Here is a 14724-nt window from a genome sequence, read left to right on the forward strand (position 1 = left end):
TTTGTTTCTGCAGGACAAAGAAAACTGAGAAAAATAACATGGCTTTAGAGTAGAAGTTAGTTAAATTAATAAGAAAGAGTAATCACTGCCAGGGAAACAGGAACCTGATGAATAAAATAGAAGTTGATAGAGCATGTGACTCTTAATTTTAGGATCGTGAGTTTGAGCCCCACATTAGGCATGGAGCATGCTTAGAAAAAGAAAAAATAAAAGAAGTATATGGAAGGAGACTAGTGGTTGAATAATGAGTTTGAAATTGACATATTACTATATAATTTGTGCTCTTGAAATTGTATTATAATGAAAAGAGCACTAAGCTAGGACTCAGTTTTGTTTGATTCCTAACCTTGCACTTTTTAGTTCTGTAGCCTTAAATAAGTTCTCTTGGTCTCAGTTTTGTTTGTTTTATCTGTATAGGCTCTTTGAGAGGATTAGGATATTAAGAAGTAAGTGAAGAAACTTTGGAGGGCATAACAACTCAATTCCTTATGTGTGGACTATAGATACTTATGACTTCTATATTAAAGGGTTCAATATAGAAAGGGGGTAGGGAAGAGCTACTTAATAGTGGAGACCCCTGACAAATGCTACCTCAGCCAGGTGATTAGTCATGTTGATAGTGTGACAAGAATGGCACTTTATTTCTGTGGTCTTTCTCCCAAACACTCATAATCTGTGTCTGAGAAAAACAGTCAAAACCAAATTGAAAGATGTTCTATAAAATATCTGATCAGTACTCCTGAAACTGTCAAGGCCATCAAAAGTAAGGAAAGTCTGGGAAACTCACAGCAAAGAGGAGCCCAAGGAGACATGATAGCTAAATATAATGTTATGGTGGTTTTCTGGATGAGATCCTAGAGCAGAAACAGGACATTAGATAAAAACTAAGGAAATCTGAATAAACTATGGACTTTTGTGAACTATTATTGATATATTATTATTAACTGGTTATAACAAATGTACTGTACTATTATATGATATTAATAATAGGGGAAACTAAGTGTGCAGTGGGGGATTATGGGGTGGTGTATATAGGAACTCAGTACTATCTTAATTGTTCTGTAAATCCTAAACTTTACCAGAAAAGGTCTATTAATTAAATAAAGAGTTTTATGGTCAGAATCACAGACACATTACAGACATTTAATGAATATAACTGAAGTTAAAAAGACTGGCTTATAGTTCTATGTACTGCATTATACAGAAAGAGTGGAATATATGGAAGGAGAAAAATCATGGGGGAGGTTGCCAGGTCCTAGGGTAAGGGCTTTGGGGGAGACCTTCTTTCCTATTCGTCATCCCCCTGTTCATAGTGATAATGGAAAGTTCCTGGGAAAATAAAGCCCTGAGAGGAAATTGGCTGGGGAATCTGGGTTTGGGACTTCCCTGAGCTTGCCTATTTCACTGCATTTCTCAGTTGAAGCCTATAAAGGAGTATGTTGGTTCTGGCCCCAGACCCACACCCCAACATTATAAAGAATACTTTCTTTGAGTGTTTGGGTTATTTTTTCTTTCACCTTAGATATAGCTTCTAATTTAGAGTCTCACCAGGAGCCATGTCCAGATTCATGCCTTTTGTGGACCCTAACTCTTTATTCTCCTTCTGTAGGTTTATTTGGGCTCATCTAGATTCTGATACCTTTTGAGATTCTATTTAATTTCCTTTAGGTTTTTTTTTTTTTTAACTTTAATAATTCCTTCAGCTTTTCTCCAAGTAGTGTTCTTATATGCCCCATATGCTTAAATTGGCAGTTATTTGCATCATTATTAAATAAAGATATATACTTAATTTTATCACTGTTTGAATGGCTATTAGGGAGTGACTAATAGTAATCAACTGTTAGGACAAATAGAATAATGTGCTATTGTCAGTATCGCAAAATTATGTAGAAGTTAGATTGGATTTACTTAATTATGGCATTATTTGTACACTAAGCTGAGATGTTAAAGTTGAAGCATCATATGTTAAACTGAATCTTAATAAATTTTGGGCTTATATCAGTCAATAAAACCGCTATGTAAAAGATGTCTTGATGCGAAAATATTGTATAACATTTGGCTAAAAGCAAAAAATTACAATAATATGAACTAAAATAACAAAACTTTTAGCATTTTGAATCTAAGAAGACTTAGATTTAAAAAAGAGAAGAATACTCTCAGACTTCTAAGAAGTTTACTTCATAATAGAAAATTTTATTATTGGGTTGGTTTAATTTTTTATTCATGGATTGCGGCTGAGAGAAATTAGTCATGTTTTCCTCCTTTTAATTCTCTTTTGAATGAAATTTAATTGAAGTTGAAATATTATAATTTTGTGTCTATAGTATTTTAAAAATTATTTGTAAATGTTTTACACACATAGTTGTGTAATTCAGATTATTAAGTGGTATAATTCAGATGATTATAATTCTGTGTGTTCTGTGTTCTGTGTTTCTGTACATGTACAGATGTAAACAAAGATGCAGTAGATGGGCTCTTTGCTGTCTGTCAACTCATAATTTAGTGAAAGTGACATTTGACTAAACATGTGATATAATGAAATGGGTAATATTTAGAATCTTGATGATTAATCATATGTGAGAAAAGAGAAAGAAAGAGAGAAGTCAAAGGTGATTAAAATTTTTACTTTAAGTGACTAACAGATGGAAATATCCTAGCTTCAAAAAGTTAGCAATGAGGAAGAGAAGCAGATTAGAGGTGGGAGAGCAGATACCAGACTGGGATTTAGCCATGTGGACTTTGAAATGCCGTTAGAACAATATGGCACATATGTCCAAAAGGCCTTTGTAAATATGGGTGTGTAACTCAAGAGAAAGGTCATTTCCAGAGATGGAAGCATGCAAGGTGAGAGCCAGTGTTTGCAATTCTGTGTTTAGTAAAGGAGATGGAGAATGACTAGAGTGGTCAACAGTCATATAAAGGGTTTTTGTGGGCATGTATATACATTCACACTTTATAGCCAGCTGAATTGTAGTCAGCATGGTGCCGCTGTGTAAATTCTGAAATGTGTCATTTTTGTTTCCTGAATGAATAAATTGTGGGGAAGGTTTGTGTTATATTTTTTTGAGAGGAACAGCTTGAATTCTGTTCCCTTGTCTGCTAGCCCCTCTCCCTTTTTAGGGTTTTTACTTGCCCAAGGCATTTCTTGCCTAGTACTTGATGCCTGTTTTCAAACCCTTTGAAGTGCTTTCCCGAAATGGCCTTCTGTATGTGCTGATGCTGTACTTTTTATTAATTTTCAAGATCCTTTACTCTTATTACATATATGTAATTCTATCTCATGTGAGTTTGGGTTTTTATGAGCATATTCCATAACATTTAACCATAGTTAACACTTAGGTTAACTTGCCTTCCCTAGACATTTTAGAACTTATAAAAGCTTGGTTTGAATTGTAATAGCCAAAAGCAACAGGCAAGTGTCAGACACATTTAAAAAGCCCTTGGGAAGACTGTAAAAAACCCAGTACTGATTAAAGGGGCAAAATTGCAAGAGCATGAAGTATAAATATTATATTTGAGTTTGTGACTTGATATGGTATAAAATCATGAAACAGTAAAAGATAAGTCAGATTTAGTTTTCACTGGATTAATAGCATAGCTGGACAAATATCTTTACATGTATTTATGTTATATTTGTTTAGTAAACTTGAGCACTTGAAATCTTAATCATGGAAACATGAAAAATAACACTACTCCAAAATAAGACTATTTATGGTACTTTTTTATTTTTGGTAGTTTTTCTTGATCACCCTTGTGAGCGAAGCAAATTGTCTAGGCAGGTGAAATGTGGCAGCACTAACAAAGCACAGCTATTTGGTAAGTAAAATTGAAAAAGAAATTACCGTATCTAGTCCCATCAACCCTATCTATTCTATGCATTTATGTATTATGTATTTTAAAGAGTTACAAAAAAACTTATGAGCAAATGTGGGACTCATTGACCATGCTATACATCTCTAACCCTTATATGTTGATGTAAATGTTCTCTTGTTTATAATGGATATCAATAAAATTCTTATTTTCAAATAACCCATGTTAGCAGCTATTTATTGAGAATTAACACTTTGCACTTGCTGCTTGTTCTGCTCATACAGATACCTCTGAATCTGAATTGCTGGTACTATGTAAAATCTTAAGGGCATGTTTCCTTTTTTAAAAATGTTTTATTTTTAAAAGGGCTTGTAGGGGCACCTGGGTGGCTCAGTCGGTTGAACATCTGACTTCAGCTCAGGTCATGATTTCACGGTTCGTGGTTAGTTTGTGTGTGTGTGTGTGTGTGTGTGTGTGTGTGTGTGTGTGTGTGTTGTTGTTGTTGTTGTTGTTTTTAATGACTTAAAATTATTTGGTTCCCGGTTCCTGGTCTCAGAGTCAGGTCTGGGCTTCAGGGACATAAATCTTGATGCTGTCTGCACTCTCTGTGGCTGAGTTCTGCCACACGGAAGCTGCCCGCTTGGCTTGCCAGGAGTCTCTTGCGGGCCTCCTGACACTGCTTGTCCCTGACATCGGAGGTCTTGTCGTGGCTCACTGCCAGCTTGGATTTAGCTGGCTTCTTTGGAACTGGAGGGGGTGTTTTCTTCTCTTCCTTCCTCTTCTTGGGCTCTTGAGCTGATAGTTTGGAACCTGGAGCCTGCTTCAGATTCTGTGTCTCCCTCTCTCTCTCTTTGTCCCCCACTTGTGATCTCTCTCTCTCTCTCTCAAAAATAAATAAATAAACATTTAAAAAAATAAAAGGGCTTGGAGAAAATAGAGGACATTATAGTTTTTAGAAAGAATGGTCTGGGAACCAAAATCCTGCATTTTTATTATCATTTCTTCCATTTAACTTTTTCTAGGACTTTTGACATATCCTTCTTTGTGCTTTGTTTTCCTCTGGTTTTCAGTGAAGTAAGTTAGACTAAATGACTCTTAAAGCCCTTCCACTATCAACATTCTGAGTAGTTCTCACAATGCTTATATTCCAATCTGTGGCTTATCCTTTGTTCTTGTTGGTTGCTAAACTTTTAGGGCATTTTCTCTAATTGTCAGGTGTAATTGTTAAGAGACTTCTACACCAGTTCTGCTGTTTATTAAGCTGTGTAACTGTGCAGATTACTTAAACTTTATATATTTTTTTCTGTAGAGTTCTACTAATAAGAGTATTTACCTCAGAGGACTCCTGTGAGCATTGGGGGATAATACATATCAAGCATTTAGCAAGATTTCATGAAATTAGTTAACAGTAGTTGCTACTTTCTTCTGATTTTAAGATATGGATATATATTTGGCTTCAAATGGAAAAAAACGTATAGCGTCATAGCTTATGATTCCTTAAGTTTTCTGTTAGAATAAAATGTATATGTCTTTGAAACAGAATTTAATCTTTTGCAACTTTTGCAACTCTTTGTACCAGAATATAGTAATTTTTGGCAGTTTGAGCTTTAAGCTCAAACTTTATAGAATTCTAGACCTATGTGACATATCAGTGCAGCTACTGGGTTGCATTTTACAGGCCAGTTATCTAGGTATGATTCATCAGTGTGTTATTCTATGCAAAATCATATGTTCTGTAGGGGCCCTCAGAAGTCATTTTTATTACTGCTATGACTTTATAATGCTTGAATTATTCCAACTCATTTTCTTTACAGTACAAAATTCTTAGGTTATACTTTCAAATCTGGTTGTTGTTGTTTCCTCTTTTGTTTTGTAGAAAAAAAAACATATTGTTTCTTATTCATAGGTTTCCTGTAGCTTACCTCTATGTAGTAGGGTAATGCCCCTTTACTGATTGAGGTCAAATGCCGTATGTTCACATTTTCAACATAATATCAAGTCTGTTTGCCTGTACATCAGATATTTAAAACATTAATCTTTCCATTATCAGTAGCTGGATATTGATATTGTATTCTTAGAGATCATAATCTTACACTTTTCAAACCTGAAGTTCAGGTCATCCTTTTTAGAACCATGATCTGTGGAAAACATTAATCATTTTTTCAGATTCTCTAGCTGCTTTCCTTCAGTTAAACCAGATAATTAGAAAGCAGCATATATGCAGTGTATATATTGCCTGAATTTAAAGATACATCTTCACTGGATGACTATCTTATTTCATGCCCTTGACTTTTATGGAGAGTTGCTGTAAGAACAATAAGAATAATGCAGACATGATAATCATTACATTAAAAACAACAGTGACACCAGCAATTTCCTTTCTGATTCTTATCATGCCACACTTGCCTAATTAGTTACCCTAAATGAAGTAACATTCTGCATAAAAATTTCTCACCCTTTCCTCACTCTATCCCCTCTAAATCCCCTTTCCAAAAAAGATCCATTTTCCTAATTATCTGAAGGATACAGGAGTGCTGATTCATAGGCACATAGGTACCCCAGTGTTTATAGCAGCACTGTCAACAATAGGCAAATAATGGAAAGAGCCCAAATGTCCAACACCTGATAAATGGATTAAGAAGATTTGGTATTTATATACAATGGAATACTACTTGGCAATGAAGAAGAATGAAATCTTTGCCATTTGCAGCAACGTGGATAGAACTGGAGGGTATTCTGCTAAGTGAAATAAGTCAGTCAGAGAAAGACAGGTCTCAAATCATATGTTTTCATTCATATGTAGAATTTGAGAAATCTAACAGAAGACCATTGGGGAAGGGAAGGAATAATAAGATAAAAACAGAAAGGGAGACAAAGCTTAAGAGACTCTTAAATACAGAGAACAAACTGAGGGTTGATGGCAGTCAGGGATTGGGGGGGATGGGGAAGATGGGAGATGGGCATTGAGGAGGGGACTTGTTGGGATGAGCACCAGTTGTTGTATGTAAGTGATGAATCATGGGAATCTACTTCCAAAGCCAAACTACACTGTATATACACTGTATGTTTGCTAATTTGACAATAAATTATTAAACTAAAAAAATAAAAATCTGCCCCCCAAAATAAATAAAGTTTGTTTTATTGAGTGGGCCCTGGTTCTTGTTTTATTGTTCACTTTCTCAACTCCTTGTCCACAGTCTCCTTTGGGTAAAAGTATAATTTATCATATTGCAAATGAATAGCACTTGCTTTATTTGTTTGACTTTGTATATTATGAAAGGGCAGACATTGTTTTGCACTGAAGTGCAGGACTAAAAATGATCGTGTGAGGTGAAACCAGGCAAAAATGATCAATGGAGAATATTACAACTGTTAAAAGACCTTTAAAAATTTGGCAAAACATTAAGAACTTTCTTACTCTTGGTTGTAAATGTATAAGGTAGTGCATTTTGGCTGTATAACAACAGCTTTCTTGCTGGTCTCCCTTCTTCCAAAGTGTCTTAGTCTAGCCATTCGTTTATACTTAAAAACAAATTTTTTTTTAAATGTTTATTCTTGAGAGAGAGACAGAGACAGAGTATGAGTGCGGGAGGGTCAGAGAGAGAGGGAGACACAGAATCTGAAGCAGGCTCCAGGCTCTGAGTTGTTTTTTTTTTTTTTTTTTTTTTAAACCTAAAGTAGTATCTTTATTTTTTTTTCCAATATATGAAATTTATTGTCAAATTGGTTTCCATACAACACCCAGTGCTCATCCCAAAAGGTGCCCTCCTCAATACCCATCACCCACCCTACCCTCCCTCCCAGCCCCCATCAACCCTCAGTTTGTTCTCAGTTTTTAACAGTCTCTTATGCTTTGGCTCTCTCCCACTCTAACCTCTTTTTTTTTTTTTTCTTTCCCTCCCCCATGGGTTTCTGTTACGTTTCTCAGGATCCACATAAGAGTGAAACCATATGGTATCTGTCTTTCTCTGTATGGCTTGTTTCACTTAGCATCACACTCTCCAGTTCCATCCACGTTGCTACAAAAGGCCATATTTCATGCTTTCTCATTGCCACATAGTATTCCACTGTGTATATAAACCACAATTTCTTTATCCATTCATCAGTTGATGGGACATTTAGGCTCTTTCCATAATTTGGCTATTGTTGAGAGTGCCGCTATAAACATTGGGGTACAAGTGCCCCTATGCATCAGTACTCCTGTATCCCTTGGGTAAATTCCTAGCAGTGCTACTGCTGGGTCATAGGGTAGGTCTATTTTTAATTTTCTGAGGAACCTCCACACTGCTTTCAGGCTCTGAGTTGTAAGCACAAAGCCTGACGCGGGTCTCGAACTCACAAACTGTGAGATCATGACCTGAGCCGAAGTCGGATGCCTAACTGACTGAGCCACCCAGGCACCCCCCACCTTTTTAAAAAAAAAATTTGTTTTCATTCATTTATACTTTTATAGTCCCACTTTATGAGGACACTGCAGTTCATTTACCCATTTTTTAAATTGAAGTATAGTTGGCATGCAATGGAGCCAACTAATCTTCGACAAAGCAGGAAAGAGTAACGGAAGAAAGATGGTCTCTTTAGCAAATGGTGCTGAGAGAATTGGACAGCAACATGCAGAAGAGTGAAACTGGACCTCTTTCTTACACAGTACACAAAAATAAATTCAAAAGGGATGATGGACCTAATTGTGAGACAGGAAACCATCAGAATCCTACAGGAGAAAACAGGCAGCAACCTCTTTGACCTCATCTGTAGCAACTTCTTACTTGACGTGTCTTTGAACGCAAGGGAAATAAAAACTATTGGGACTTCATCAAGGTAAAAAGCTTCTGCACAGCAAAGGAAACAATCAACAAAACTAAAAGGGAACCTATGGAATGGGAGAAGATATTTGCAAATGACATCCGATAAAGAGTTAGTATCCAAAATCTATAAAGAATTTACCAAACACAACACCCAAAAAACAAACAATCCAGTGAAGGAATGGGCAGAAGACATAAATAGACACTTTTCCAAAGAAGACATCCAGATGGCAGACACAGGAAAAGATGCTCAACATCGCTCATCATCAGGGAAATACAAATCAAAACCACACTGAGATACCATCTCACACTGGTCAGAGTGGCCAAAATGAACAAATCAGGAGACTATAGATGCTGGAGAGGATGTGGAGAAACGGGAACCCTCTTGCACTGTTGTTGGGAACACAAATTGGTGCAGCCACCCTGGAAAACAGTGTGGAGGTTCCTCAGAAAATTAAAAATAGACCTACCCTATGACCCAGCAGTAGCACTGCTAGGAATTTACCCAAGGGATACAAGAGTACTGATGCATAGGGGCACTTGTACCCCAATGTTTATAGCAGCACTCTCAACAATAGCCAAATTATGGAAAGAGCCTAAATGTCCCATCAACTGATGAATGGATAAAGAAATTGTGGTTTATATACACAATGGAGTACTACGTGGCAATAAGAGACTCTTAAATACAGAGAACAAACAGGGTTGATGGGAGTGGGGAAAACAGGTGATGGGAATTGAGGAGAGCACCTGTTGGGATGAGCACTGCATGTTGTATGTAAGTGATGAATCACTGGAATCTACTACTGAGGCTAAGACTATATGTTAGCTAATGTGAGAATAATAATAATAAAAAAAATTGGCATGCAATGTTATACTAATTTCAAGTAAGTATACAGCATATTGTTTCAACAATTCTATACATTACTCATTGCTCATCATAAGTGTAGTTACCATCTGTCATACATTATTATAATATTGACTATTCCCTATGCTGTGCTTTTTATCTCCATGACTTATTTATTTTATAACTGGAAGTTTTATACCTCTTTATCTGTTTCACCCATTTTTATATTAATGAATTACAGGTTTAGAGGTTTTTTTTGGCTGCAAAAAGTGCTTCTATAATATTCTTGTATATGTCTCCTTGGGTATATGTACAAGGGTTTCTCTGGTGTATATATACATAGAGGTTATTGTTATTGAGCATGAACATCTTAAACGTTACTAGGTATTTTGAAATTGCCTTCTTTTAAGTATCAATTTTTTTCCTTAATTTTTTTTGAAAAATTTTTTTAAATGTTTATTCATTTTTGAGAGAGAGAGAGAGAGAGATACAGAGTGCAAGTGGGTGAGGGACAGAGAGAGAGAGAGAGAGAGAGAGAGAGAGAGAGAGAGAGAGAAACAGAATCCAAAGCAGGCCCGGGGCTCTGAGCTGTCAGCGCAGAGCCCAACGTGGGGCCCAAACCCACAGACCACAAAATCATGACCTGAGCCAAAGTCAGTCGCTCAACCAACTGAGCCACCCAGGTGCCCTTCCCTTAATGTTTTGATCAGTTTTCCTAAAATTTTGGAGTCTTGAGTTTTTTACTCACTAATCATGTCATTGATATTTTTGATGACTTTGAATCTTGTTGACAGAAATGAACTATTTCAAATTGTGTGAGATTAATCTAGATAAGAGGTCAGCAAATTACACAGCCTTTGGGCAAATCCAACCTGCAACTTGTTTTATTTTTATTTTTTTATTTTTATTTTTTATTATGAAATTTATTGTCAAATTGGTTTCCATACAACACCCAGTGCTCATCCCAACAGGTGCCTTCCTCAATACCCATCACCCATCCACCCCTCCCTCCCACTCCCCATAAACCCTCAGTTTGTTCTCAGTTTTTAGGACTCTCTATGTTTTGGCTTCCTCCCTCTAGCAGCTTGTTTTAATCTAGCCCTTTAGTTAAGTATAAATTTTATATTTTTAATGAGAGGTTAAAAGAAAAAGAAAAATGTGACACAGGCCGTAGGTAGCCCACAGAGCCTAAAATATTTATTGTCTGGCTCTTTATATGTTGTCTTTCTTAATTCCACAATACTTGAGAAATGCCTTCAAGCTTATTTACCTCCCTGCTGGCTTTAAGTGTAAATTTTGTGTTCCTATCACATAGTCTAACCTGGGTATAAAAACAAGCTTATAAAATGATTTGGTATTAAGTTGTTGCTGTTTCTTCAAAGTCCTTCAAAATGTGGAAACATTCTGCTTCAGCATAACCAATATTTCATCATCTTCATTGAAGTTAAATCTATTTGGGACTGCATTATTTAAGAAATTAAGATAATTAAGTCATCAATGTTAAGATTAGAATCGTGAATCATGTTCTATTTTGGGGGAAATAAGCTTAGAAACAACTTCATTGTGTAAACGTGATTGCTTGGAGACAGTTTAAGTACCAATGTATAAACAATCGGTATACCAATTATAAAATTTAGTCATCAAAAGCACTGTCCCAAGCAAGTTTTCTTAATAACGTGTTTGCTTACAGATGGTTTACGTGTTCCCTGGTTTATGGTGGATTTCAGTCTGCGATATAGAAGTAAAAATACCTTATATGTTAGATGATATTTTATAATATGTCATACTTATGCTTTTAATACATCTGCCCCTAATTAGCCTCAAACACTAATTTTTTTAGATCTATTACTCTGAGATAATTTTGAAAAGATTATTTTTAAAGAGGAAAATAGACATAAGTAGAGGAGAGGTTTTTTTGTTTTGTTTTTTAGGAAACCAATTAACTTGTTAATGTTATATAAAATTTACTCATGCATAATCCTCGATTAATAAAAAAAATCAGGTAGAAAGATAGGACTGTCTCTCTCATTACTTAAGGATTTCAGTGTTGATGCTATCAAATAACTCAACTGAACCTAATGGCAGTATCTTTGGGGCAGCTGGTTTTGGTCACCTGAACATTGAGATACTCTTCCTATTCTTTTCTTATTCTTATCCTTGACTATTCCACCCTGATCCCCATATGTTTTAATGTACTCGTTTGTTACCATATTTCAGTATTTTTGAAGCACCCATTGTGGAGATAAGTATACAAAAACAGTATTAAAGATTGTCTCCTTTTTCATCAGGCATATTTACACCCATAATTTTTTGTTCAATTGTCCCTTCTGTCTTCTTTTGGATTAGTCAAATGTATTCTGTTATCCTCTCTTATCTCCCCTATTTTCTTAATAGCTAAACTTCTTTGTTTTACTTTAAGAAAAATACTTGCTCTAGGTTTATAGTCTTATAGTCTATATATAGACTTAATTTATAGTCTACCTTGGAATTATACTATGCTACTTTATATATATAGTAAGATTCTTAAAATTTACTTTCCTTTGTGTTATATTTGTTCTATAGTTTATCTCTACATGTGTATAAACCCCACAATATATTATTACTTTTGCTTTAGATGGTCAATTATCTTTTATTTTTAGATGTTTATTTATTTATTTTGAGAGACAGCACAACCAGGGGAGGGTCAGAGGGAGAGAGAATCCCAAGCAGGCTCCATGCTGCCAGCACAGAGCCTGAGGTGGGGCTCGATCTCATGAACTTTGAGATGGTTACCTGAGCCGAAATCAAGAGTCAGACATTTAACTCACTGAGCCACCCAGGTGCCCCACGATGGTCAATTGTCTTTTTAAGAAATTAATGAGAAAAGGAGGATGTTATATTTAGCCACATAGCCACATTTCCAACATTCTTCATTTCTTTGTATTTGATACACATTCCCCTCTGGTTTAAGAACTTCCTTTGACATTTCTTGTATTGGAGATTTACTGATGATAATTTCCTTCAGCTTTTGTTTATCTGATACAGTCCTTTATTTGCCTGCAGTTTTTTTTTAAATTTTTTTTTTTAACATTTATTTATTTTTGAGACAGAGAGAGACAGAGCATGAACAGGGGAGGGGCAGAGAGAGTGGGAGACACAGAATCTGAAACAGGCTCCAGGTTCTGAGCTGTCAGCACAGAGCCCGACGTGGGGCTCGAACTCACGGACCGTGAGATCATGACCTGAGCCGAAGTCGGACGCTTAACCGACCAAGCCACCCATTGCCTGCAGTTTTTAAGGCTATGCTATTCTAGCTTCACAACTGTTTTTTCTTGCAGTACTTTTGCTCTGATATCACCTGGCTTATATTGTTTTGAATGAGAAACCAGTAGTGATTCTTTTGTTTATTTGTAATGTGTCTTTATATTCTCTGACTTCTCTTTAAGATTTTATCTTTATTGCTGGTTTCCAATAACTTGATCTTGATGTACTTGGTATAATTTTTTTCCCCATTATATTTGAGATTTGTTGAACCTTTTAGATCTGTGGTTTCATTGATTTTATCAAATTTGTGTATATTTTTGTCTGTCTCCTTAAGCTTTTTTCTTGATCTCCAATTAGACTTATTTTAAATCTTTTTATATGGTTATACAGATTCCCTTAGTCATTTTTATTCAGTCTTTTTTGTTTCTGTGCTTCAGTTTGAATAGTTGCTCTGTCTTCAAGTTTACTGATTTTTCACTGCTGCAGTTATTATATTTATAATACCTGGTCTGCTAATTTTATCATTTCTATTATTTCTGGGCCTAAGAATATTGAATCTTTTTAAACTTCAATATTTCTGTCTGTGGATCAAGTTGGGGTTTTTTTCTTCTTCTTTTTTTTTTTTTTTTTTTTTTTTTTTTTGAACTCTCTAAACTTTATAGAAAGTTTGCAGGAGTAGTCACAAGTAATTTTGTTTTTCTTTAAAGCATTTGAGATTAATTTGCTGCTGTATGCTCCATTACCCTGAATGCTTTAATGTGTATTTCTACCAAAAAAATACATTCTGGTCACATAGCCATAGTGCAAACCATCAAATTAAAAAAGAACATTATTATTACCATATAAGTTTTATCACTTGTCCCTGAACTGTCTTTTATGACAGAATGATCTGGTCCATAATCATGTGTTCTATTTATTTGTCATGTCTCTTATGTCTTCTTCAATTGAAAACAGTTTCTCAGTCCTTCCTTTACTTTCATGACATTGACATTTTTGAACATTACAGGTCAGTTATTATGTAAAATATCTCTCAGTTTGGATTTTTCTGATATTTACTCATGTTTCGATTCAGATTTTTCATAGAAATAATGCTATGTTCTTCTCATTGCATCCTATCAAATGATACTTGATTTCAAATTGTCCCGTTACTACTAACGTTAACTTTGATTATGATGGTGTCTGCCAAGCTTCTCCACTGTAAAATTACTGTTATCCCCATGAAGTTCATGTTACTTTGTGGATAGTTACATTGAGACTATATATCTTGTTCCTTAACAAATATTTCATTTATTTATATTAATTTATATCTTCATCGGCTCATGAATTTCCGTGCTATTCAGTGGATCAGCATTCATTTACCAACATTTGTGTTGATGTCTCCATTGTATCACTTTGGCCAGTAGGCTCTTTTAGCCTGGTATTTGTGTGCTTTTGGCAGTTTTACGTCTCTCTGAGCACTTTCTTGCAGTAAGATTTCCAGACTCATTTTGTACTTTGCCTTTCCCAGACTTGGAATCTGCCATTTCTTTAAGACGCCCTGATGCCTTTTGGTGGAGAATTTGGAAACCAAGTTTTTAAAATTTAAAAGCCGGGCTCTGGGTGCCAGCTGTGCTTACTGCTTTTGGGGTATGGCTGTTCTCAGGTTATCTCACAGAACAGAGCTCAGGAATACACACACACACACACACACACACACACACACACACACCCCTCCCCCACACACCACACACATTTTTATCTATATTTATTTAGCTAAGTATATTGAAAATCTTGAAATTATACTGATAATTCCAATGTCAGTTCAATATAGCAGAATTTATTCTTATTTTCTTTATTTATATGTTTATAACTCCTCTAATAGTGAGAAGCCTGGCTACTATCATCCTTAATTATTTATTTAATCAGTCATTCCAAATAAAATTCCCTTGTATTACCTCTGCTGCTTTTCTTTCAGAACAATCATGTCCCTCACCCCACTGACTCCCCAATGACATTTAACATTTTTGAATGTTAACATTTTTTCTT

General features: G+C 35.4%; 2 protein-coding genes across 5 annotated transcripts in view; both read left to right on the forward strand.

Annotated features, from left to right (window-relative positions):
• The window catches only part of FGF2 (fibroblast growth factor 2), a 309364-nt gene that overhangs the window by 176048 nt on the left and 118592 nt on the right, over positions 1 to 14724 (forward strand). The gene's annotated exons all lie outside the window — the stretch shown is intronic.
• AFG2A (AAA ATPase AFG2A) overlaps positions 1 to 14724 on the forward strand; it is a 368869-nt gene that overhangs the window by 75629 nt on the left and 278516 nt on the right. The window lies entirely within an intron of this gene.

Source organism: Panthera onca, chromosome B1 (assembly GCF_046562875.1).
Source record: "Panthera onca isolate mPanOnc1 chromosome B1, mPanOnc1 haplotype 2, whole genome shotgun sequence".
In the NCBI taxonomy this organism is placed as follows: Eukaryota; Metazoa; Chordata; class Mammalia; order Carnivora; family Felidae; genus Panthera; species Panthera onca.